This window comes from Phyllobates terribilis, unplaced genomic scaffold, assembly GCF_046119375.1.
Source record: "Phyllobates terribilis strain yellow unplaced genomic scaffold, ASM4611937v1 Scaffold_4__5_contigs__length_816908805, whole genome shotgun sequence".
Taxonomy (NCBI): domain Eukaryota; kingdom Metazoa; phylum Chordata; class Amphibia; order Anura; family Dendrobatidae; genus Phyllobates; species Phyllobates terribilis.
In genome coordinates, this window is record NW_027362764.1 from 451,170,862 (window position 1) to 451,196,764 (window position 25,903).

A 25,903-nucleotide genomic window follows, 5' to 3' on the forward strand; every position below is an offset into this window, starting at 1 on the left:
GCATGCTTTAGGGCAGCATTGGCCGAGCCCACCAGACAACCAGACTCCTCCGGTGGGCCCCGGCTTTTCCATAAGGGGAGTTGAGAGTGCCAAGGTGAGGAGCATGATGATGATGATAGAAGTTAGCATCTGCTTTGTTTTCTTGGAATGCAAGCGTAAGTGTGCAGGCTGCCACCTACCCACCCACCCCAAGGCTGCAATACCATACTGCTAGTTTGCTTGCTCTTGAAATGAGGCCTTTTAGGCTTGTGGAGACAGATGACGGCCACAATTTTATGGCTGTGTTGGCGGCCTGGTATCCATACTCAGTCCCCAGCCGCCCGGCGGCCAGGTGTCCACACTCGGTCCCCAGCCACCAGGGGGCGACTGGGTGTCCATACTTCTTCCACAGCCGCCCCTATTTATCCCGGTAACTTTCCCCTTACTTTTCTTAGCCTGGCCTGCATTAGGGCAGCTTTGGCTGAGCCCACCAGACAACCAGGCTCCTCTGGTGGGCCCTGGCTTCTCCATCAGGAGAGTTGAGAGTGCCAAGGTGAGGAGCATGATGATGATGATAGAAGTTAGCATTTACTTTGTTTTCTTGGAATGCAAGCGTAAGTGTGCAGCCTGCCACCTACCCACCCACCCAAAGGCTGCAATACCATACTGCTAGCTTGCTTGCACTTGAAATGAGGCCTTTTAGGCTTGTGGATGCAGACGCCGGCCATCATGTCATGGCTGCGTCGACGGCCTGGTATCCATACTCAGTCCCCAGCCGTCCGGCGGCCAGGTGTCCACACTCGGTCCCCAGCCGCCAGGGGGCGGCCAGGTGTCCACACTCGCTCCCCAGCCACCAGGGGGCAGCCAGGTGTCCATACTCCTTCCCCGGCCGCCCCTATTTATCCCGGTAACCTTCCCCTTACTTTTCTTAGCCTGGCCTGCTTTAGGGCTGCTTTGGCCGAGCCCACCAGACAACCAGACTCCTCTGGTGGGCCCTGGCTTCTCCATCAGGAGAGTTGAGAGTGCCAAGGTGAGGAGCATGATGATGATGATAGAAGTTAGCATCTACTTTGTTTTCTTTAAATGCAAGCGTAAGTGTGCAGCCTGCCACCTACCCACCCACCCCAGGCTGCAATACCATATTGCTTGCTTGCTTGCACTAGAAATGAGGCCTTTTAGGCTTGTGGATGCAGACGCCGGCCATCATGTCATGGCTGCGTCGACAGCCTGGTATCCATACTCAGTCTCCAGCCGTCCGGCGGCCGGGCGTCCACACTCGGTCCCCAGCCGCCAGGGGGCGGCCAGGTGTCCATACTCGGTCCCCAGCCGCCCGGTGGCCGGGTGCCCACACACGGTCCCCAGCCACCCCTATTTGTCCCGGTGCACCTTATACACAAGCGTGCATACCAAAACATTACCTGTGCCATCCCCAGTGCATTTAGTGGGAAGGACAGCCTAACCACAAACACGTGGACAAGTGAATGTGGCCAGGGATGGTCCATCTCACTGATGCCTTCACACTAGGTTAATATTGTGGAAGCCAGGACACAGTTGGCACTGGGATGCAACACGTCCTCCAGACATAGAGGAATGCGGATCCTGGGTCAATCAGGCTTCAACACAAAGTTCAGAAGGTAGACAGCAGCAGTGGTCGGCCTCCTACACAACGATTAAATTATTTATGATCATGAGGCCATCCATCTCTTTAGCTTTCTGTTCCTTGGAATTCAAGTGCATGTATGTAGTAGCGGCTAGGCCTGAGGAGGTCAGCGTTTTGGCGCATATCCTACCTCCTCCGAGGATTGCTGGATGTTTTCCTGCTGCTATCCCAGTTCTATGACTCCCATTAAAACAAAGCTTTAGGTGATGAATGATGGATGAGGTGGTGGCAAAGGAGAAAGAGAAGGAGGAACAGGGACCATTCACATCATTATCAGGCCAGTCAACCACACATGTCTTGTACGATATGTTTCTGTACCAAAAGGAGCGGTTCGGTTGCACAGTTATAGGGTATACAGTGAGTGTAATGCCTGCAAAAAATTTCGAAGCACTCCAATGCCCCTTGGAAGTGACATGGAGGTCAGGCGGCCTTAACTAAGCCGTTTTCTCCATTTATAGCAACTGGGTCCCTTGTACACTGTTGGCCTAAGCAGTGAATGGAAGGCTTTCCAAAAACTATGAGGAACTGCAATGCCCCTTGAAACAGACGTGGATTACAGCGTTATAAAAACCTTCTACCCATTATTGGGCAGTGGGTCTCCCTTAGTGTTCGCCTAGGCATTGAAAAGAAAAGCTGACTAAAAATAGGAGGAAATGCAATGCCCGTTGGAAGAGTTGTGGAGGTTAGAGGTAATTAAAAACAACATTTAAATGCCCCTTGGAAGAGCTGTGGAGTTCAGAGTGGTTTAACAAGACGGTTTTAATGCCCCATGGAAGAGACGTGGAGGTCACAGTAGATTGACAAGATGGTTTTAATGCTCCTTGGAAGAGTGGTGGAGGTCATAGTGGTTTAACAAGATGGTTTTAATGCCACTTGGAAGAGACGTGGGGTTCAGAGTGGTTTAACAAGACGCTTTTAATGCCCCTTGGATGAGACGTGGAGGTCAGAGTGGTTTAACAAGACGGTTTTAATGCCCATTAGAAGAGATATGGAGGTCACAGCGGCTTAAAATACTGTTTTAATGCCCCTTGGAAGAGACATGGAGGTCAGAGTGGTTAAAGAAGATAGTTTTAATGCCCCTTGGAAGAGACGTGGAGGTCACAGTAGCTTAACAAGACGGTTTTAATGCCCCTTGGAAGAGACATGGAGGTCAGAGTGGTTTAACAAGACGGTTTTAATGCCCTTTGGAAGAGACGTGGAGGTCACAGTAGCTTAACAAAACGGTTTTAATGCCCCTTGGAAGAGATGTGGAGGTCAGAGTGGTTTAACAAGACGGTTTTATTGCCCCATGGAAGAGACGTGGAGTTCACAGTAGCTTAACAAGATTTTTTTTAATGCCCCTTGGAAGAGTGGTGGAGGTCAGAGTGGTTTTACAAGATGGATTTAATGCCCAATGGAAGAGACGTGGAGGTCACAGTAGCTTAAGAAGACATTTTAATGCTCCTTGATAGAGTGGTGGAGGTCAGAGTGGTTTAACAAGATGGTCTCAATGCCCCTTGGAAGAGACGTGGAGTTCAGAGTGGTTTAACCAGACAGTTTTAATGCCCCTTGGAAGAGACGTGGAGGTCACAGTAGCTTAACAAGACGTTTTTAATGCCCCTTGGAAGAGTGGTGGAGGTCGCAGTGGAATAGAAAGACAATATCAATGCCCCTTGGAAGAGTAGTGGAGGTCGCAGAGGAATAGAAAGACAATATCAATGCCCCTTGGAAGAGTGGTGGAGGTCGAGGTGGAATAAAAAGACAATATCAATGCCCCTTGGAAGAGTGGTGGAGGTCTCAATGGAATATAAAGACAATATCAATGCCCCTTGGAAGAGTGATGGAGGTCGCAGTGGAAAAAAAAGACAATATCAATGCCCCATGGAAGAGACGTTGAGGTCACAGTAGCTTAAGAAGACGGTTTTAATGCCCCTTACAAGAGCCATGCAGTACAGCATATTAAAAACATTATTTCCATTATTGGGGAGTGGGTCTCCCATAGTCTTTGCCTATGCCTTCCAAGCAAAACCTGCCAAAAATTAGGACAGATGAGCTTGCAATGCTGGCAACATGGACCACGGTCACCCTGGTGGTATAGTGGTGATGGAGGCTAAGGATAAGGAGAAGAGCAAAAAGCAGCCAACATGAGGAAGCGTATACCCATGTGTGGGTGTGAAACGGTGCATGGGAATACACCTCCCGAAACAACACAGTGGATTTGACTTTATGTTACTCTGCTGTCATTTGGTTGTGATGAGAAGTCTGGCCCAATTCAGCCCTTGTTCATTTTGATAAGGGTCAGCTTGTCAGCATTGTCAGTTGACAGGCGAGTGCGCTTATCAGTTATAATTTCCCCAGCGGCACTAAAAACATGCTCCGATAACACACTAGCAACAGGGCAGGCCAGGACCTCCAAGGCGTACAGAGCGAGTTCATTCCAAGTGTCCAGCTTGGATACCAAATAATTAAAAGGCACAGAGGAATCACGGAGGATGCTGGTACGTTCGGCAAGGTACTCCCTCACCATCTTTTGAAACTTTCCACTCCTTGTGAGAGTACCCCGCGCCTCAGGGCCTGTAATCTGGGCAGGTCTCAGAAAACTGTCTTAGAACGTTGACAGTGTTCCCCTGCCTCTGCTGGATTGGAGTTGCGTCTCTCTCACCTGTACGCCTTGGTTGGTCAACGAACTGTGACCTCTGCCGCTAGCGTGTTCAGATGGGAAGTTTTTTAACAGTTCTGCAGCAAGGGCATTCTGGTACTGCCCCATTTTTGTAGACATCTCCATCTCAGGAATAAGAGAGTGAAAGTTATCCTTGTAGCGGGGGTCTATAAGTGTCACCAACCAGTAATGACTGTCACCCAACATTTTGACAATGCGAGGGTCACGGTTAAGGCAGCATAACAAAAAGTAAGCCATGCGTGCCAGACTGGTAACGGGCAAGACTTCCGTGTCCTCACCAAGATGATGACTGACCATGCTCTCCTCCTCCTCCTCCTCCCCCCTGTCCTCAGGCAAGCCACACTGAACTGAGGGTATGACAGTTGTACAGATACTACCGTCTACAGCGCATGTTACCAGCTCCTGTTCTTCCTCCTCCTCCTCCTCCTCCTCCTCTCCCTCATTGTCGCCCAATGCATGTTGGGATGAGTTGAGGCTGGGCTGTGTGTAATCGCCCGCTATGGCTTCTTGATCCATCTCATCATACTCTGGCTGCAATGCCTCCTCTTTAATTCTGCAGAGAATTAAAGAGGAGGCATTGCAGCCAGAGTATGATGAGAGCGTTGCAAAAGACAGACAAGTGGGATGCTGATGCTAATGATGGCGTCATCACCACTCACAATCTTCTTGGACTCCTCAAAGTTTGTCAGGATGGTACATATGTCTGACATCCAGGTCCACTCCTGAGGTCTTATGTGTGGAGTCTGACCTGAATATCGACGGCCTTGTTGCAGCTGGTACTCCACAACTGCCCTCTTCTGCTCACAAATCCTTTGCAACATGTGGAGGGTAGAGTTCCAACGTGTGGGGACATCACACACCAGTCGGTGTGCCGGAAGATGCAAACGCTGATGCAACACAGGAAGGGCGGCGGAAGCTGTAGCTGACATCCGAAAATGAGCTGACAGGCGGTGTACTTTGACAAGCTGATCTGGCAACTCGGGGTACAGTTTAAAAAACTGCTAAACCATGAGGTTAAGCACATGAGCCCGGCATGGTACGTGTGTGATCTCACCTCGCCTCAAAGCCGCAACCAGGTTACGGCCATTGTTACACACCACCATGCATGGATGTAGGTTCAGCGGTCTCAGCCACAGATCTGCCTGCTCTTTTACATCTGTCCACCACTCACAAGCAGTGTGAGGTTTATCACCTAAGCTTATGAGTTTCAGCACAGCCTGTTGCCGCTTGGCGGAGGCAGTACTGCAGTGTTTCCAGCTTGTAACTGATGTGGTGATATCTGAGATGGAGGCTGAACATGAGGAGGAGGAGGAGGATGCATAGGAGCTGTACACTGTGGGGGCAACTCTGACTGACATAGGGCCAGCAATCCTCGGTGTGGGGAGGATGTGTTACGTCCCAAGGTTCGACTTGGTCCCGGCTTCCACTATGTTTACCCAGTGTGCCATCAGGGAGATGTACCATCCCTGGCCACAGGCACTTGTCCACGTGTCTGTTGTCACGTGGACTCTCCCAGTAACTGCGTTGTTGAGGGCACGGCAGATGTTTTGGGACACGTGCTTGTGTATTGCGGGGATGGCACACCGGGCAAAATAGTGTTGGCTGGGGACCGTGTACCAAGGGACAGCCACCGCCATAAGGTTTCAGAAGGATTCCGTCTTCACCAGCCTAAAAGGCAGCATTTCCAACACAAGCAGTCATGAAATGTGCGAATTTAGAACTGTGGCCTGTGGGGCGTTGGCTGCAAATTTTTAATTTTGTTCAAAGGTCAGGGATATGGAAAATTGAACGCTGCGGTGGGACGTGGACGTGTACGTTGATGCTGTTTCTTGAGAAACTGCCATAACAAGTGAAGACTGAGAGGAGGGGGCATCTTTACATGCAGTATGGACAGGGGATTGCCTTGCACGCAAAACAGAGGGTTCTCCTACACGCACAACAGCGGAAGAAGCAGTGGTGACACCCACTGACACTGGTTGTGGACCCTGGGTTTCGCCCCACAGAGTCAGGTGCTTTCTGACATGTGCCTGATCATGCTGGTGGTGGTCAGGCTGGTAGTTTTGTCACACCTGCTGATGCTGGCCTGGCAGGCGGTACAAATGGCCTTTTTGGGGTTATCAGCAGAGTCCTTAAAAAAATTCCAGACTCTGGAAGACTTACCGGTTGTACTGGCAACATCCCTCATGTTGGTGTTACGGGGAACGGTTGCCCGCCTTCTGTCTGCGGCCACCACACTGCTTCTTCCTGCTTTTTTGGGGTACTCTGCCTCCCTCCCCCTGTGTGCTGCTGGCCTCACTCTGCGTGTCCTCCTGCCACGTTGGATCAGTTACTAGATCACCCACCACCTCCTCCTCTTCCACTTCTGCACCACGGTGCTCCTACTCACTTCGTGGCAATTGTGTCTCGTCATCGTCCACCTCTTGTGACAAATTGCCAGCGTCGCCTTCCTGTGGCCATGGCTTTTCAAATATTTGGCCATCGCTACATGGGATCTCCTGTTCCACCACTTCAAGCAGAGCAGGTGAGGGAACCAAATATGGAAATAGACCAGTGAACAGCTCTTCAGAGAGTCCAACTGTAGGATTAGTTGCTGTCTGACGACACTCGGCATGGTGGGAGGAAGGAGCATTAGGGTGAGGAGGAGTATGCGGTCGAGACTCACGGCTACTAAGACTTGACTATGTGGAAGACAGACCGGAGGTGGTGGTGCCCAGGTGAATGGAAGTATTATCTGCTATCCAATTAATAACCTGTTCACACTGATCAGTTCGCAATAGTGGTCTTGTTGTTGTGTTCTTCCCTTGTAATTCGGTCAAGAACTGGGAACGAGAATATGTGGCTGTTGGTTGTGGCACATTTTCAGCTTGGCCACGGCCCCATCCTCGGCATGCACCATCACCAGAACGTCCAGTTCCACGTCCCTTGCCATGCACCTTGCCCATTGTAAATGAAGTAAAATTGCTCACAATCGCTCTATCAATGGCAAAAGGGTAATAAAAAGGAGATTAGAACCATGGAAGAGGAAAACCACAGTTCTATTTCGCTGGCCTAAACCAGAATCTTTTAAACAGATATATTGGTGTCTGAACAGTCAGCGAGACACTGAAAATGTTTTTATTTAATAGAAAAAAGGCAAGCAGGTTGATAAAACCCAAATTTGAACCGTGGAAGAGGAAAAACACAATTCTATTTCTCTAGCCTACACCAGAATCTTTTAAACAGATATATTTGTGTCTGAACAGTCAGCGACACACTCAAAGTGTTTTTTTTTTTATGGAAAAAAGGCAAGCAGGTTGATAACACCCAAATTTGAACCGTGGAAGAGAAAAAACACAGTTCTAGTTCTCTGGCCTACACCAGACTCTTTTAAACAGATATATTGGTGTCTGAACAGTCAGCAAGACACTGAAAATGTTTTTTCTTATGGAAAAATGGCAAGCTGGTTGATAACACCCAGATTTGAACAGTGGAAGAGGAAAAACACAGTTCTATTTCTCTGGCCTAAACCAGAATCTTTTAAACAGATATATTTGTGTCTGAACAGTCAGCGACACACTCAAAGTGTTTTTTTTTTTATGAAAAAAAGGCAAGCAGGTTGATAACACCCAAATTTGAACCGTGGAAGAGCATATACACAGTTCTAGTTCTCTGGCCTATACCAGACTCTTTTAAACAGATATATTGGTGTCTGAACAGTCAGCGAGACACTGAAAATGTTTTTTTTTATGGAAAAAAGACAAAAAAGTGGATAATACAGAGATTTGAACCGTGGAACTGCAAAACCACAGTTATAATTTCCTAATGTTAACCAGACTTTTTATAATAGATATATTTGTGTCTGAACAGTCAGCGACACACTCAAACTGTATTTTTTTATTGGAAAAAAGGCAAGCAGGTTGATAACACCCAGATTTGAACCCTGGAAGAAGAAAAACACAATTCTATTTCTCTGGTTTACACCAGAATCTTTAAAACAGATATATTTGTGTCTGAACAGTCAGCAACACACTCAAACTGTTTTTTTTTTTTTTTTTTTAAAAAAGGCAAGCAGGTTGATAACACCCAGATTTGAACAGTGGAAGAGGAAAAACACAGTTCTATTTTTCTGGCCTTCACCAGAATCTTTTAAAAAGATATATTTGTGTCTGAACATTCAGCGACACACTCAAACTGATTTTTTTTATGGAAAAAAGACAAGCAGGTTGATAACACCCAGATTGGTACCGTGGAAAAGGAAAAACACAGTTCTAGTTCTCTGGCCTACACCAGACTCTTTTAAACAGATATATTCGTGTCTAAACAGTCAGCAAGACACTGAAAATGTTTTTTTTATGGAAAAAAGACAAAAAAGTGGATAATACAGAGATTTGAACCGAGGAACTGCAAAACCACAGTTAAAATTTCCTGATGTATACCAGACTTTTTAAAATATATATATTTGTGTCTGAACAGTCAGCGACACACTCAAACTGTATTTTTTATTGGAAAAAAGGCAAGCAGGTTGATAACACCCAGATTTAAACTGTGGAAGAGGAAAAACACAGTTCTGGTTCTCTGGCCTTCAGCAGGCTCTTTTAAACAGATATATTGGTGTCTGAACAGTCAGCGAGACACTGAAAATGATTTTTTTTATGGAAAAAAGGCAAGCAGCTTGATAACACCCAGATTTGAACCCTGGAAGAGGAAAAACACACTTCAATTTCTCTGGCCTACACGAGAATCTTTTAAACAGATATATTTGTGTCTGAACAGTCAGCGACACACTCAAAGTGTTTTTTTTTATGGAAAAAAGGCAAACAGGTTGATAACACCCAAATTTGAACCGTGGAAGAGGAAAAACACAGTTCTAGTTCTCTGGCCTACACCAGACTCTTTTAAACAGATATATTGGTGTCTGAACAGTCAGCGAGACACTGAAAATTTTTTTTTTGATGGAAAAAAGACAAAAAAGTGGATAATACAGAGATTTGAACTGTGGAACTGCAAAACCACAGTTATAGTTTCCTGATGTATACCAGACTTTTTAAAATAGATATATTTGTGTCTGAACAGTCAGCGACACACACAAACTGTATTTTTTTATTGGAAAAAAGGCAAGCAAGTAGATAACACCCAGATTTGAACCGTGGAAGAGGAAAAACACAGTTCGTGTTCTCTGGCCTTCAGCAGACTCTTTTAAACAGATATATTGGTGTCTGAACAGTTAGCGAAACACTGAAAATGATTTTTTTTATGGAAAAAGGGCAAGCAGGTTGATAACACCCAGATTTGGACAGTGGAAGCCGAAAAACACAGTTCTAGTTCTCTGGCCTACACCAGACTCTTTTAAACAGATATATTGGTGTCTAAACAGTCAGCGAGACACTGAAAATGTTTTTTTATGGAAAAAAGACAAAAAATTGGATAACACAGAGATTTGAACTGTGGAACTGATAAAGCATAGTTATAATTTCCTGATGTATACCAGACTTTTTAAAATAGATATATTTGTGTCTGAACAGTCAGCGACACACTCATAGTGGTTTTTTTTATGGAGAAAAGGCAAGCTGGTTGATAACACCCAAATTTGAACCGTGGAAGAGCAAATACACAGTTCTAGTTCTCTCGGCTACACCAGACTCTTTTAAACAGATATATTCGTGTCTGAACAGTCAGCGAGACACGGAAAATGTTTTTTTTTATGGAAAAAAGACAAAAAAGTGGATAATACAGAGATTTGAACCGAGGAACTGCAAAACCACAGTTATAATTTCCTGATGTATACCAGACTTTTTAAAATAGATATATTTGTGTCTGAACAGTCAGCGACACACTCAAACTGTATTTTTTTATTGGAAAAAAGGCAAGCAGGTTGATTACACCCAGATTTGAACTGTGGAAGAGGAAAAACACAGTTCTGGTTCTCTGGCCTTCAGCAGGCTCTTTTAAACAGATATATTGGTGTCTGAACAGTCAGCGAGACACTGAAAATGATTTTTTTTATGGAAAAAAGGCAAGCAGGTTGATAACACCCAGATTTGAACCCTGGAAGAGGAAAAACACACTTCTATTTCTCTGGCCTACACCAGAATCTTTTAAACAGATATATTTGTGTCTGAACAGTCAGCGACACACTCAAAGTGTTTTTTTTTTATGGAAAAAAGGCAAGCAGGTTGATAACACCCAGATTTGAACCCTGGATGAAGAAAAACACAATTCTATTTCTCTGGTTTACACCAGAATCTTTAAAACAGATATATTTGTGTCTGAACAATCAGCAACACACTCAAACCGTTTTTTTTTTTTTTTTTTAAAAAAGGCAAGCAGGTTGATAACACCCAGATTTGAACAGTGGAAGAGGAAAAACACAGTTCTATTTTTCTGGCCTACACCAGAATTTTTTAAACTGATATATTTGTGTCTGAACAGTCAGCGACACACTCAAACTGATTTTTTTTATGGAAAAAAGACAAGCAGGTTGATAACACCCAGATTGGTACCGTGGAAGAGGAAAAACACAGTTCTAGTTCTCTGGCCTACACCAGACTCTTTTAAACAGATATATTCGTGTCTAAACAGTCAGCGAGACACTGAAAATGTTTTTTTTATGGAAAAAAGACAAAAAATTGGATAATACAGAGATTTGAATTGTGGAACCGCAAAACCACAGTTATAATTTCCTGATGTATACCAGACTTTTTAAAATAGATATATTTGTGTCTGAACAGTCAGCGACACACTCAAACTGTTTTTTTTAAGGAAAAAAGGCAAGCAAGTTGATAACACCCAGATTTGAACCGTGGAAGAGGAAAAACACAGTTCTAGTTCTCTGGCCTACACCAGACTATTTTAAACAGATATAATGGTGTCTGAACAGTCAGCGAGACACTGAAAATGTTTTTTTTTATGGAAAAAAGGCAAGCAGGTTTATAACAACCAGATTGGGACCGTGGAAGAGGAAAAACACAGTTCTAGTTCTCTGGCCTACACCAGACTCTTTTAAACAGATATATTCGTGTCTAAACAGTCAGCGAGACACTGAAAATGTTTTTTTATGGAAAAAAGACAAAAAAGTGGATAATACAGAGATTTGAACCGAGGAACTGCAAAACCACAGTTATAATTTCCTTATGTATACCAGACTTTTTAAAATAGATATATTTGTGTCTGAACAGTCAGCGACACACTCAAACTGTATTTTTTTATTGGAAAAAAGGCAAGCAAGTTGATAACACCCAGATTTGAACCGTGGAAGAGGAAAAACACAGTTCTGGTTCTCTGGCCTACACCAGAGTCTTTTAAACAGATATATTGGTGTCTGAACAGTTAGCGAAACACTGAAAATGATTTTTTTTATGGAAAAAGGGCAAGCAGGTTGATAACACCCAGATTTGAACAGTGGAAGAGGAAAAACACAGTTCTATTTTTCTGACCTTCACCAGAATCTTTTAAACAGATATATTTGTGTCTGAACAGTCAGCGACACACTCAAACTGATTTTTTTTATGGAAAAAAGACAAGCAGGTTGATAACACCCAGATTGGTACCGTGGAAGAGGAAAAACACAGTTCTAGTTCTCTGGCCTACACCAGACTCTTTTAAACAGATATATTCGTGTCTAAACAGTCAGCGAGACACTGAAAATGTTTTTTTTATGGAAAAAAGACAAAAAAGTGGATAATACAGAGATTTGAACCGAGGAACTGCAAAACCACAGTTATAATTTCCTGATGTATACCAGACTTTTTAAAATAGATATATTTTTGTCTGAACAGTCAGCGACACACTCAAACTGTATTTTTTATTGGAAAAAAGGCAAGCAGGTTGATAACACCCAGATTTGAACTGTGGAAGAGGAAAAACACAGTTCTGGTTCTCTGGCATTCAGCAGGCTCTTTTAAACAGATATATTGGTGTCTGAACAGTCAGCGAGACACTGAAAATGATTTTTTTTATGGAAAAAAGGCAAGCAGCTTGATAACACCCAGATTTGAACCCTGGAAGAGGAAAAACACACTTCTATTTCTCTGGCCTACACCAGAATCTTTTAAACAGATATATTTGTGTCTGAACAGTCAGCGACACACTCAAAGTGTTTTTTTTTTATGGAAAAAAGGCAAGCAGGTTGATAACACCCAAATTTGAACCGTGGAAGAGGAAAAACACAGTTCTAGTTCTCTGGCCTACACCAGACTATTTTAAACAGTTATATTGGTGTCTGAACAGTCAGCGAGACACTGAAAATTTTTTTTTTGATGGAAAAAAGACAAAAAAGTGGATAATACAGAGATTTGAACTGTGGAACTGCAAAACCACAGTTATAATTTCCTGATGTATACCAGACTTTTTAAAATAGATATATTTGTGTCTGAACAGTCAGCGACACACACAAACTGTATTTTTTTATTGGAAAAAAGGCAAGCAAGTAGATAACACCCAGATTTGAACCGTGGAAGAGGGAAAACACAGTTCGTGTTCTCTGGCCTTCAGCAGACTCTTTTAAACAGATATATTGGTGTCTGAACAGTTAGCGAAACACTGAAAATGATTTTTTTTATGGAAAAAGGGCAAGTAGGTTGATAACACCCAGATTTGAACAGTGGAAGAGGAAAAACACAGTTCTATTTCTCTGGCCTTCACCAGAATCTTTTAAACATATATGTTTGTGTCTGAACAGTCAGCAACACACTCAAACTGATTTTTTTTTATGGAAAAAAGACAAGCAGGTTGATAACACCCAGATTGGGACCGTGGAAGAGGAAAAACACAGTTCTAGTTCTCTGGCCTACACCAGACTCTTTTAAACAGATATATTCGTGTCTAAACAGTCAGCGAGACACTGAAAATGTTTTTTTATGGAAAAAAGACAAAAAATTGGATAATACAGAGATTTGAACTGTGGAACTGCAAAACCACAGTTATAATTTCCTGATGTATACCAGACTTTTTAAAATAGATATATTTGTGTCTGAACAGTCAGCGACACACTCAAACTGTTTTTTTTAAGGAAAAAAGGCAAGCAAGTTGATAACACCCAGATTTGAACCGTGGAAGAGGAAAAACACTGTTCTAGTTCTCTGGCCTGCACCAGACTATTTTAAACAGATATAATGGTGTCTGAACAGTCAGCGAGACACTGAAAATGTTTTTTTTTATGGAAAAAAGGCAAGCAGGTTGACAACACCCAGATTTGAACAGTGGAAGAGGAAAAACACAGTTCTATTTCTCTGGCCTTCACCAGAATCTTTTAAATAGATATATTTCTGTCTGAACAGTCAGCGACACAATCAAACTGATTTTTTATATGGAAAAAAGACAAGCAGGTTGATAACACCCAGATTGGGACCGTGGAAGACACTGAAAATGTTTTTTTATGGAAAAAAGACAAAAAATTTTATAATACAGAGATTTGAACTGTGGAACTGCAAAACCACAGTTATAATTTCCTCATATATACCAAACTTTTTAAAATAGATATATTTGTTTATGAACAGTCAGCGACACACTCATACTGTTTTTTTTCAAGGAAAAAAGGCAAGCAAGTTGATAACACCCAGATTTGAACCGTGTAAGAGGAAAAACACAGTTCTGGTTCTCTGGCCTTCGGCAGGCTCTTTTAAACAGATATAATGGTGTCTGAACAGTCAGCGAGATACTGAAAATGTTTTTTTTTATGGAAAAAAGGCAAGCAGGTTGATAACACCCAGATTGGGACCGTGGAAGAGGGAAAACACAGTTCTAGTTCTCTGGCCTACACCAGACTCTTTTAAACAGATATATTGGTGTCTAAACAGTCAGCGAGACACTGAAAAATTTTTTTTTGATGAAAAAAAGACAAAAAAGTGGATAATACAGAGATTTGAACTGTGGAACTGCAAAACCACAGTTATAATTTCCTGATGTATTCCAGACTTTTTAAAATAGATATATTTGTGTCTGAACAGTCAGCGACACACACAAACTGTATTTTTTTATTGGCAAAAAGGCAAGCAAGTAGATAACCCCCAGATTTGAACCGTGGAAGAGGAAAAACACAGTTATGGTTCTCTGGCCTTCAGCAGACTCTTTTAAACAGATATATTGGTGTCTGAACAGTTAGCGAAACACTGAAAATGATTTTTTTTATGGAAAAAGGGCAAGTAGGTTGATAACACCCAGATTTGAACAGTGGAAGAGGAAAAACACAGTTCTATTTCTCTGGCCTTCACCAGAATCTTTTAAACAGATATATTTGTGTCTGAACAGTCAGCGACACACTCAAACTGATTTTTTTTATGGAAAAAAGACAAGAAGGTTGATAACACCCAGATTGGGACCGTGGAAGAGGAAAAACACAGTTCTAGTTCTCTGGCCTACACCAGACTCTTTTAAACAGATATATTCGTGTCTAAACAGTCAGCGAGACACTGAAAATGTTTTTTTTATGGAAAAAAGACAAAAAATTTGATAATACAGAGATTTGAACTGTGGAACTGCAAAACCACAGTTATAATTTCCTGATGTATACCAGACTTTTTAAAATAGATATATTTGTGTCTGAACAGTCAGCGACACACTCAAAGTGTTTTTTTTTTATGGAAAAAAGGCAAGCAGGTTGATAACACCCAAATTTGAACCGTGGAAGAGGAAAAACACAGTTTTAGTTCTCTGGCCTACACCAGACTCTTTTAAACAGATATATTAGTGTCTGAACAGTCAGCGAGACACTGAAATTTTTTTTTTTGATGGAAAAAAGACAAAAAAGTGGATAATACAGAGATTTGAACTGTGGAACTGCAAAACCAGTTATAATTTCCTGATGTATACCAGACTTTTTAAAATAGATATATTTGTGTCTGAACAGTCAGCGACACACTCAAACTTTTTTTTTTAAGGAAAAACGGCAAGCAAGTTGATAACACCCAGATTTGAACCGTGGAAGAGGAAAAACACTGTTCTAGTTCTCTGGCCTACACCAGACTCTTTTAAACAGATATAATGGTGTCTGAACAGTCAGCGAGACACTGAAAATGTTTTTTTTTATGGAAAAAAGGTAAGCAGGTTGATAACACCCAGATTTGAACAGTGGAAGAGGAAAAACACAGTTCTATTTCTCTGGCCTTCACCAGAATCTTTTAAACAGATACATTTGTGTCTGAACAGTCAGCGACACACTCAAACTGATTTTTTTATGGAAAAAAGACAAGCAGGTTGATAACACCCAGATTGGGACCGTGGAAGAGGAAAAACAGAGATCTAGTGCTCTGGCCTACACCAGACTCTTTTAAACAGATATATTCGTGTCTAAACAGTCAGCGAGACACTGAAAATGTTTTTTTTATGGAAAAAAGACAAAAAATTGCATAATACAGAGATTTGAACTGTGGAACTGCAAAACCACAGTTATAATTTCCAGATGTATACCAGATTTTTTAAAATAGATATATTTGTGTCTGAACAGTCAGCGACACACTCAAACTGTTTTTTTTTTAAGGAAAAAAGGCAACCAAGTTGATAACACCCAGATTTGAACTGTGGAAGAGGAAAAACACAGTTCTGGTTCTCTGGCCTTCGGCAGGCTCTTTTAAACAGATATAATGGTGTCTGAACAGTCAGCGAGATACTGAAAATGTTTTTTTTTATGGAAAAAAGGCAAGCAGGTTGATAACACCCAAATTTGAACCGTGGAAGAAGAAAAACACAGTTCTACTTCTCTGGCCTACACCAGACTCTTTTAAACAGATATATTGGTGTCTAAACAGTCAGCGAGACACTGAAAAATTTTTTTTTGATGAAAAAAAGACAAAAAAGTGGATAATACAGAGATTTGAACTGTGGAACTGCAAAACCACAGTTATAATTTCCTGATGTATTCCAGACTTTTTAAAATAGATATATTTGTGTCTGAACAGTCAGCGACACACACAAACTGTATTTTTTTATTGGCAAAAAGGCAAGCAAGTAGATAACCCCCAGATTTGAACCGTGGAAGAGGAAAAACACAGTTATGGTTCTCTGGCCTTCAGCAGACTCTTTTAAACAGATATATTGGTGTCTGAACAGTTAGCGAAACACTGAAAATGATTTTTTTTATGGAAAAAGGGCAAGTAGGTTGATAACACCCAGATTTGAACAGTGGAAGAGGAAAAACACAGTTCTATTTCTCTGGCCTTCACCAGAATCTTTTAAACAGATATATTTGTGTCTGAACAGTCAGCGACACACTCAAACTGATTTTTTTTATGGAAAAAAGACAAGCAGGTTGATAACACCCAGATTGGGACCGTGGAAGAGGAAAAACACAGTTCTAGTTCTCTGGCCTACACCAGACTCTTTTAAACAGATATATTCGTGTCTAAACAGTCAGCGAGACACTGAAAATGTTTTTTTTATGGAAAAAAGACAAAAAATTTGATAATACAGAGATTTGAACTGTGGAACTGCAAAACCACAGTTATAATTTCCTGATGTATACCAGACTTTTTAAAATAGATATATTTGTGTCTGAACAGTCAGCGACACACTCAAAGTGTTTTTTTTTTATGGAAAAAAGGCAAGCAGGTTGATAACACCCAAATTTGAACCGTGGAAGAGGAAAAACACAGTTTTAGTTCTCTGGCCTACACCAGACTCTTTTAAACAGATATATTAGTGTCTGAACAGTCAGCGAGACACTGAAATTTTTTTTTTTGATGGAAAAAAGACAAAAAAGTGGATAATACAGAGATTTGAACTGTGGAACTGCAAAACCAGTTATAATTTCCTGATGTATACCAGACTTTTTAAAATAGATATATTTGTGTCTGAACAGTCAGCGACACACTCAAACTTTTTTTTTTAAGGAAAAACGGCAAGCAAGTTGATAACACCCAGATTTGAACCGTGGAAGAGGAAAAACACTGTTCTAGTTCTCTGGCCTACACCAGACTCTTTTAAACAGATATAATGGTGTCTGAACAGTCAGCGAGACACTGAAAATGTTTTTTTTTATGGAAAAAAGGTAAGCAGGTTGATAACACCCAGATTTGAACAGTGGAAGAGGAAAAACACAGTTCTATTTCTCTGGCCTTCACCAGAATCTTTTAAACAGATACATTTGTGTCTGAACAGTCAGCGACACACTCAAACTGATTTTTTTATGGAAAAAAGACAAGCAGGTTGATAACACCCAGATTGGGACCGTGGAAGAGGAAAAACAGAGATCTAGTGCTCTGGCCTACACCAGACTCTTTTAAACAGATATATTCGTGTCTAAACAGTCAGCGAGACACTGAAAATGTTTTTTTTATGGAAAAAAGACAAAAAATTGCATAATACAGAGATTTGAACTGTGGAACTGCAAAACCACAGTTATAATTTCCAGATGTATACCAGATTTTTTAAAATAGATATATTTGTGTCTGAACAGTCAGCGACACACTCAAACTGTTTTTTTTTTAAGGAAAAAAGGCAACCAAGTTGATAACACCCAGATTTGAACTGTGGAAGAGGAAAAACACAGTTCTAGTTCTCTGGCCTACACCAGACTCTTTTAAACAGATATAATGGTGTCTGAACAGTCAGCGAGACACTGAAAATGTTTTTTTTATGGAAAAAAGGCAAGCAGGTTGATAACACCCAGATTTGAACAGTGGAAAAGGGAAAACACAGTTCTATTTCTCTGGCCTTCACCAGAATCTTTTAAACAGATATATTTGTGTCTGAACAGTCAGCGACACACTCAAACTGATTTTTTTTATGGAAAAAAGACAAGCAGGTTGATAACACCCAGATTGGGACCGTGGAAGAGGAAAAACACAGTTCTAGTTCTCTGGCCTACACCAGACTCTTTTAAACAGATATATTCGTGTCTAAACAGTCAGCGAGACACTGAAAATGTTTTTTTTATGGAAAAAAGACAAAAAATTTGATAATACAGAGATTTGAACTGTGGAACTGCAAAACCACAGTTATAATTTCCTGATGTATACCAGACTTTTTAAAATAGATATATTTGTGTCTGAACAGTCAGCGACACACTCAAAGTGTTTTTTTTTTATGGAAAAAAGGCAAGCAGGTTGATAACACCCAAATTTGAACCGTGGAAGAGGAAAAACACAGTTCTAGTTCTCTGGCCTACACCAGACTCTTTTAAACAGATATATTAGTGTCTGAACAGTCAGCGAGACACTGAAATTTTTTTTTTTGATGGAAAAAAGACAAAAAAGTGGATAATACAGAGATTTGAACTGTGGAACTGCAAAACCAGTTATAATTTCCTGATGTATACCAGACTTTTTAAAATAGATATATTTGTGTCTGAACAGTCAGCGACACACTCAAACTTTTTTTTTTAAGGAAAAACGGCAAGCAAGTTGATAACACCCAGATTTGAACCGTGGAAGAGGAAAAACACTGTTCTAGTTCTCTGGCCTACACCAGACTCTTTTAAACAGATATAATGGTGTCTGAACAGTCAGCGAGACACTGAAAATGTTTTTTTTTATGGAAAAAAGGTAAGCAGGTTGATAACACCCAGATTTGAACAGTGGAAGAGGAAAAACACAGTTCTATTTCTCTGGCCTTCACCAGAATCTTTTAAACAGATACATTTGTGTCTGAACAGTCAGCGACACACTCAAACTGATTTTTTTATGGAAAAAAGACAAGCAGGTTGATAACACCCAGATTGGGACCGTGGAAGAGGAAAAACAGAGATCTAGTGCTCTGGCCTACACCAGACTCTTTTAAACAGATATATTCGTGTCTAAACAGTCAGCGAGACACTGAAAATGTTTTTTTTATGGAAAAAAGACAAAAAATTGCATAATACAGAGATTTGAACTGTGGAACTGCAAAACCACAGTTATAATTTCCAGATGTATACCAGATTTTTTAAAATAGATATATTTGTGTCTGAACAGTCAGCGACACACTCAAACTGTTTTTTTTTTAAGGAAAAAAGGCAACCAAGTTGATAACACCCAGATTTGAACTGTGGAAGAGGAAAAACACAGTTCTAGTTCTCTGGCCTACACCAGACTCTTTTAAACAGATATAATGGTGTCTGAACAGTCAGCGAGACACTGAAAATGTTTTTTTTATGGAAAAAAGGCAAGCAGGTTGATAACACCCAGATTTGAACAGTGGAAAAGGGAAAACACAGTTCTATTTCTCTGGCCTTCACCAGAATCTTTTAAACAGATATATTTGTGTCTGAACAGTCAGCGACACAATCAAAGTGATTTTTTATATGGAAAAAAGACAAGCAGGTTGATAACACACAGATTGGGACCGTGGAAGAGGAAAAACTCAGTTCTAGTTCTCTGGCATACACCAGACTCTTTTAAACAGATATATTCGTGTCTAAACAGTCAGCGAGACACTGAAAATGTTTTTTTATGGAAAAAAGACAAAAAAGTGGATAATACAGAGATTTGAACCGAGGAACTGCAAAACCACAGTTATAATTTCCTGATGTATACCAGACTTTTTAAAATAGATATATTTGTGTCTGAACAGTCAGCGACACACTCAAACTGTATTTTTTATTGGAAAAAAGGCAAGCAGGTTGATAACCCCCAGATTTGAACTGTGGAAGAGGAAAAACACAGTACTGGTTCTCTGGCCTTCAGCAGGCTCTTTTAAACAGATATATTGGTGTCTGAACAGTCAGCGAGACACTGAAAATGATTTTTTTTATGGAAAAAAGGCAAGCAGGTTGATAACACCCAGATTTGAACCCTGGAAGACGAAAAACACACTTCTATTTCTCTGGCCTCCACCAGAATCTTTTAAACAGATATATTTGTGTCCGAACAGTCAGCGACACACTCAAAGTGTTTTTTTTTTTTATGGAAAAAAGGCAAGCAGGTTGATAACACCCAAATTTGAACCGTGGAAGAGGAAAAACACAGTTCTAGTTCTCTGGCCTACAACAGACTCTTTTGAACAGATATATTGGTGTCTGAACAGTCAGCGAGACACTGAAAATTTTTTTTTTGATGGAAAAAAGACAAAAAAGTGGATAATACAGAGATTTGAACTGTGGAACTGCAAAACCACAGTTATAATTACCTGATGTATACCAGACTTTTTAAAATAGATATATTTGTGTCTGAACAGTCAGCGACACACACAAACTGTATTTTTTTATTGGAAAAAAGGCAAGCAAGTTGATAACACCCAGATTTGAACCGTGGAAGAGGAAAAACACAGTTCTGGTTCCCTGGCCTTCAGCAGACTCTTTTAAACAGATATATTGGTGTCTGAACAGTTAGCGAAACACTGAAAATGATTTTTTTTATGGAAAAAGGGCAAGTAGGTTGATAACATTCAGATTTGAACAGTGGAAGAGGAAAAACACAGTTCTATTTCTCTGGCCCTCACCAGAATCTTTTAAACAGATATATTTGTGTCTGAACAGTCAGCGACACACTCAAACTGAATTTTTTTATGGAAAAAAGACAAGCAGGTTGATAACACCCAGATTGGGACCGTGGAAGAGGAAAAACACAGTTCTAGTTCTCTGGCCTACACCAGACTCTTTTAAACAGATATATTCGTGTCTAAACAGTCAGCGAGACACTGAAAATGTTTTTATATGGAAAAAAGACAAAAAATTGGATAATTCAGAGATGTGAACTGTGGAACTGCAAAACCACAGTTATAATTTCCTGATGTATAACAGACTTTTTAAAATAGATATATTTGTGTCTGAACAGTCAGCGACATACTCAAGCTGTTTTTTTTTAAGGAAAAAAGGCAAGCAAGTTGATAACACCCAGATTTGAACCGTGGAAGAGGAAAAACACTGTTCTAGTTTTCTGGCCTACACCAGACTCTTTTAAACAGATATAATGGTGTCTGAACAGTCAGTGAGACACTGAAAATGTTTTTTTTTATGGAAAAAAGGCAAGCAGGTTGATAACACCCAGATTGGGACCATGGAAGAAGAAAAACACAGTTCTAGTTCTCTGGCCTACACCAGACTCTTTTAAACAGATATATTCGTGTCTAAACAGTCAGTGAGACACTGAAAATGTTTTTTTATGGAAAAAAGACAAAAAAGTGGATAATACAGAGATTTGAACCGAGGAACTGCAAAACCACAGTTATAATTTCCTGATGTATACCAGACTTTTTAAAATAGATATATTTGTGGCTGAACAGTCAGCGACACACTCAAACTGTATTTTTTTATTGGAAAAAATGCAAGCAGGTTGATAAGACCCAGATTTGAACTGTGGAAGAGGAAAAACACAGTTCTGGTTCTCTGGCCTTCAGCAGGCTCTTTTAAACAGATATATTGGTGTCTGAACAGTCAGCGAGACACTGAAAATGATTTTTTTTATGGAAAAAAAATCAAGCAGGTTGATAACACCTAGATTTGAACCCTGGAAGAGGAAAAACACACTTCTATTTCTCTGGCCTACACCAGAATCTATTAAACAGATATATTTGTGTCTGAACAGTCAGCGACACACTCAAAATGTTTTTTTTTTATGGAAAAAAGGCAAGCAGGTTGATAACACCCAAATTTGAACAGTGGAAGAGGAAAAACACAGTTCTAGTTCTCTGGCCTACACCAGACTCTTTTAAACAGATATATTGGTGTCTGAACAGTCAGCGAGACACTGAAAATGTTTTTTTTGATGGAAAAAAGACAAAAAAGTGGATAATACAGAGATGTGAACTGTGGAACTGCAAAACCACAGTTATAATTTCCTGATGTATACTAGACTTTTTAAAATAGATATATTTGTGTCTGAACAGTCAGCGACATACTCAAACTGTTTTTTTTTAAGGAAAAAAGGCAAGCAAGTTGATAACTCCCAGATTTGAACCGTGGAAGAGGAAAAACACAGTTCTGGTTCTCTGGCCTTCAGCAGGCTCTTTTAAAGAGATATATTGGTGTCTGAACAGTCAGCAAGACACTGAAAATGTTTTTTTTTATGGAAAAAAGACAAAAAAGTTGATAATACAGAGATTTGAACTGTGGAACTGCAAAACCACAGTTATAATTTCCTGATGTATACCAGACTTTTAAAATAGATATATTTGTGTCTGAACAGTCAGTGACACACTCAAACTGTTTTTTTTTAAGGAAAAAAGGCAAGCAAGTTGATAACACCCAGATTTGAACCGTAGAAGAGGAAAAACACTGTTCTAGTTCTCTGGCCTACACCAGACTCTTTTAAACAGATATAATGGTGTCTGAACAGTCAGCGAGACACTGAAAATGTTTTTTTTTAGGGAAAAAAGGCAAGCAGGTTGATAACACCCAGATTTGAACAGTGGAAGAGGAAAAACACAGTTCTATTTCTCTGGCCTTCACCAGAATCTTTTAAACAGATATATTTGTGTCTGAGCAGTCAGCGACACACTCAAACTGATTTTTTTTATGGAAAAAAGACAAGCAGGTTGATAACACCCAGATTGGGACCGTGGAAGAGGAAAAGCACAGTTCTAGTTCTCTGGCATACACCAGACTCTTTTAAACAGATATATTCGTGTCTAAACAGTCAGCGAGACACTGAAAATGTTTTTTTATGGAAAAAAGACAAAAAATTGGATAATACAGAGATTTGAACTGTGGAACTGCAAAACCACAGTTATAATTTCCTGTTGTATACCAGACTTTTTAAAATAGATATATTTGTGTCTGAACAGTCAGCGACACACTCATACTGTTTTTTTTTAAGGAAAAGAGGCAAGCAAGTTGATAACACCCAGATTTGAACCATGGAAGAGGAAAAACACAGTTCTAGTTCTCTGGCCTACACCAGACTCTTTTAATCAAATATAATGGTGTCTGAACAGTCAGCGAGACACTGAAAATGTTTTTTTTTAGGGAAAAAAGGCAAGCAGGTTGATAACACCCAGATTTGAACAGTGGAAGTGGAAAAACACAGTTCTATTTCTCTGGCCTTCACCAGAATCTTTTAAACAGATATATTTGTGTCTGAGCAGTCAGCGACACTCTCAAACTGATTTTTTTTATGGAAAAAAGACAAGCAGGTTGATAACACCCAGATTGGGACCGTGGAAGAGGAAAAACACAGTTCTAGTTCTCTGGCCTACACCAGACTCTTTTAAACAGATATATTCGTGTCTAAACAGTCAGTGAGACACTGAAAATGTTTTTTTATGGAAAAAAGACAAAAAAGTGGATAATACAGAGATTTGAACCGAGGAACTGCAAAACCACAGTTATAATTTCCTGATGTATACCAGACTTTTTAAAATAGATATATTTGTGGCTGAACAGTCAGCGACACACTCAAACTGTATTTTTTTATTGGAAAAAAGGCAAGCAGGTTGATAAGACCCAGATTTGAACTGTGGAAGAGGAAAAACACAGTTCTGGTTCTCTGGCCTTCAGCAGGCTCTTTTAAACAGATATATTGGTGTCTGAACAGTCAGCGAGACACTGAAAATGATTTTTTTTATGGAAAAAAATCAAGCAGGTTGATAACACCTAGATTTGAACCCTGGAAGAGGAAAAACACACTTCTATTTCTCTGGCCTACACCAGAATCTATTAAACAGATATATTTGTGTCTGAACAGTCAGCGACACACTCAAAATGTTTTTTTTTTATGGAAAAAAGGCAAGCAGGTTGATAACACCCAAATTTGAACAGTGGAAGAGGAAAAACACAGTTCTAGTTCTCTGGCCTACACCAGACTCTTTTAAACAGATATATTGGTGTCTGAACAGTCAGCGAGACACTGAAAATGTTTTTTTTGATGGAAAAAAGACAAAAAAGTGGATAATACAGAGATGTGAACTGTGGAACTGCAAAACCACAGTTATAATTTCCTGATGTATACTAGACTTTTTAAAATAGATATATTTGTGTCTGAACAGTCAGCGACATACTCAAACTGTTTTTTTTTAAGGAAAAAAGGCAAGCAAGTTGATAACTCCCAGATTTGAACCGTGGAAGAGGAAAAACACTGTTCTAGTTCTCTGGCCTACACCAGACTCTTTTAAACAGATATAATGGTGTCTGAACAGTCAGCGAGACACTGAAAATGTTTTTTTTTATGGAAAAAAGACAAGCAGGTTGATAACACCCAGATTGGGACCGTGGAAGAGGAAAAGCACAGTTCTAGTTCTCTGGCATACACCAGACTCTTTTAAACAGATATATTCGTGTCTAAACAGTCAGCGAGACACTGAAAATGTTTTTTTATGGAAAAAAGACAAAAAATTGGATAATACAGAGATTTGAACTGTGGAACTGCAAAACCACAGTTATAATTTCCTGTTGTATACCAGACTTTTTAAAATAGATATATTTGTGTCTGAACAGTCAGCGACACACTCATACTGTTTTTTTTTAAGGAAAAGAGGCAAGCAAGTTGATAACACCCAGATTTGAACCATGGAAGAGGAAAAACACAGTTCTAGTTCTCTGGCCTACACCAGACTCTTTTAATCAAATATAATGGTGTCTGAACAGTCAGCGAGACACTGAAAATGTTTTTTTTTAGGGAAAAAAGGCAAGCAGGTTGATAACACCCAGATTTGAACAGTGGAAGAGGAAAAACACAGTTCTATTTCTCTGGCCTTCACCAGAATCTTTTAAACAGATATATTTGTGTCTGAGCAGTCAGCGACACTCTCAAACTGATTTTTTTTATGGAAAAAAGACAAGCAGGTTGATAACACCCAGATTGGGACCGTGGAAGAGGAAAAACACAGTTCTAGTTCTCTGGCATACACCAGACTCTTTTAAACAGATATATTCGTGTCTAAACAGTCAGCGAGACACTGAAAATGTTTTTTTATGGAAAAAAGACAAAAAATTGGATAATACAGAGATTTGAACTGTGGAACTGCAAAACCACAGTTATAATTTCCTGATGTATACCACACTTTTTAAAATAGATATATTTGTGTCTGAACAGTCAGCGACACACTCATACTGTTTTTTTTTAAGGATAAAAGGCAAGCAAGTTGATAACACCCAGATTTGAACCGTGGAAAAGGAAAAACACAGTTCTATTTCTCAGGCCTTGACCAGAATCTTTTAAACAGATATATTTGTGTCTGAACAGTCAGCAACACACTCAAACTGATTTTTTTAATGGAAAAAAGACAATCAAGTTGATAACACCCAGATTGGGACCGTGGAAGAGGAAAAACACTGTTCTAGTTCTCTGGCCTACACCAGACTCTTTTAAACAGATATAATGGTGTCTGAACAGTCAGCGAGACACTGAAAATGTTTTTTTTTTATGGAAAAAAGGCAAGCAGGTTGATAACACCCAGATTGGGACCGTGGAAGAAGAAAAACACAGTTCTAGTTCTCTGGCCTACACCAGACTCTTTTAAACAGATATATTGGTGTCTGAACAGTCAGCGAGACACTGAAAATGTTTTTTTTTATGGAAAAAAGTCAAGCAGGTTAATAACACCCAGATTTGAACCCTGGAAGAGGAAAAACACACTTCTATTTCTCTGGTCTACACCAGAATCTTTTAAACAGATATATTTGTGTCTGAACAGTCAGCAACACACTCAAACTGTTTTTTTTTTTGTTAAAAGGCAACCAGGTTGATAACACCCAGATTTGAACCATGGAAGACGAAAAACACAGTTCTAGTTCTCTGGCCTACACCAGACTCTTTTAAACAGATATATTGGTGTCTGAACAG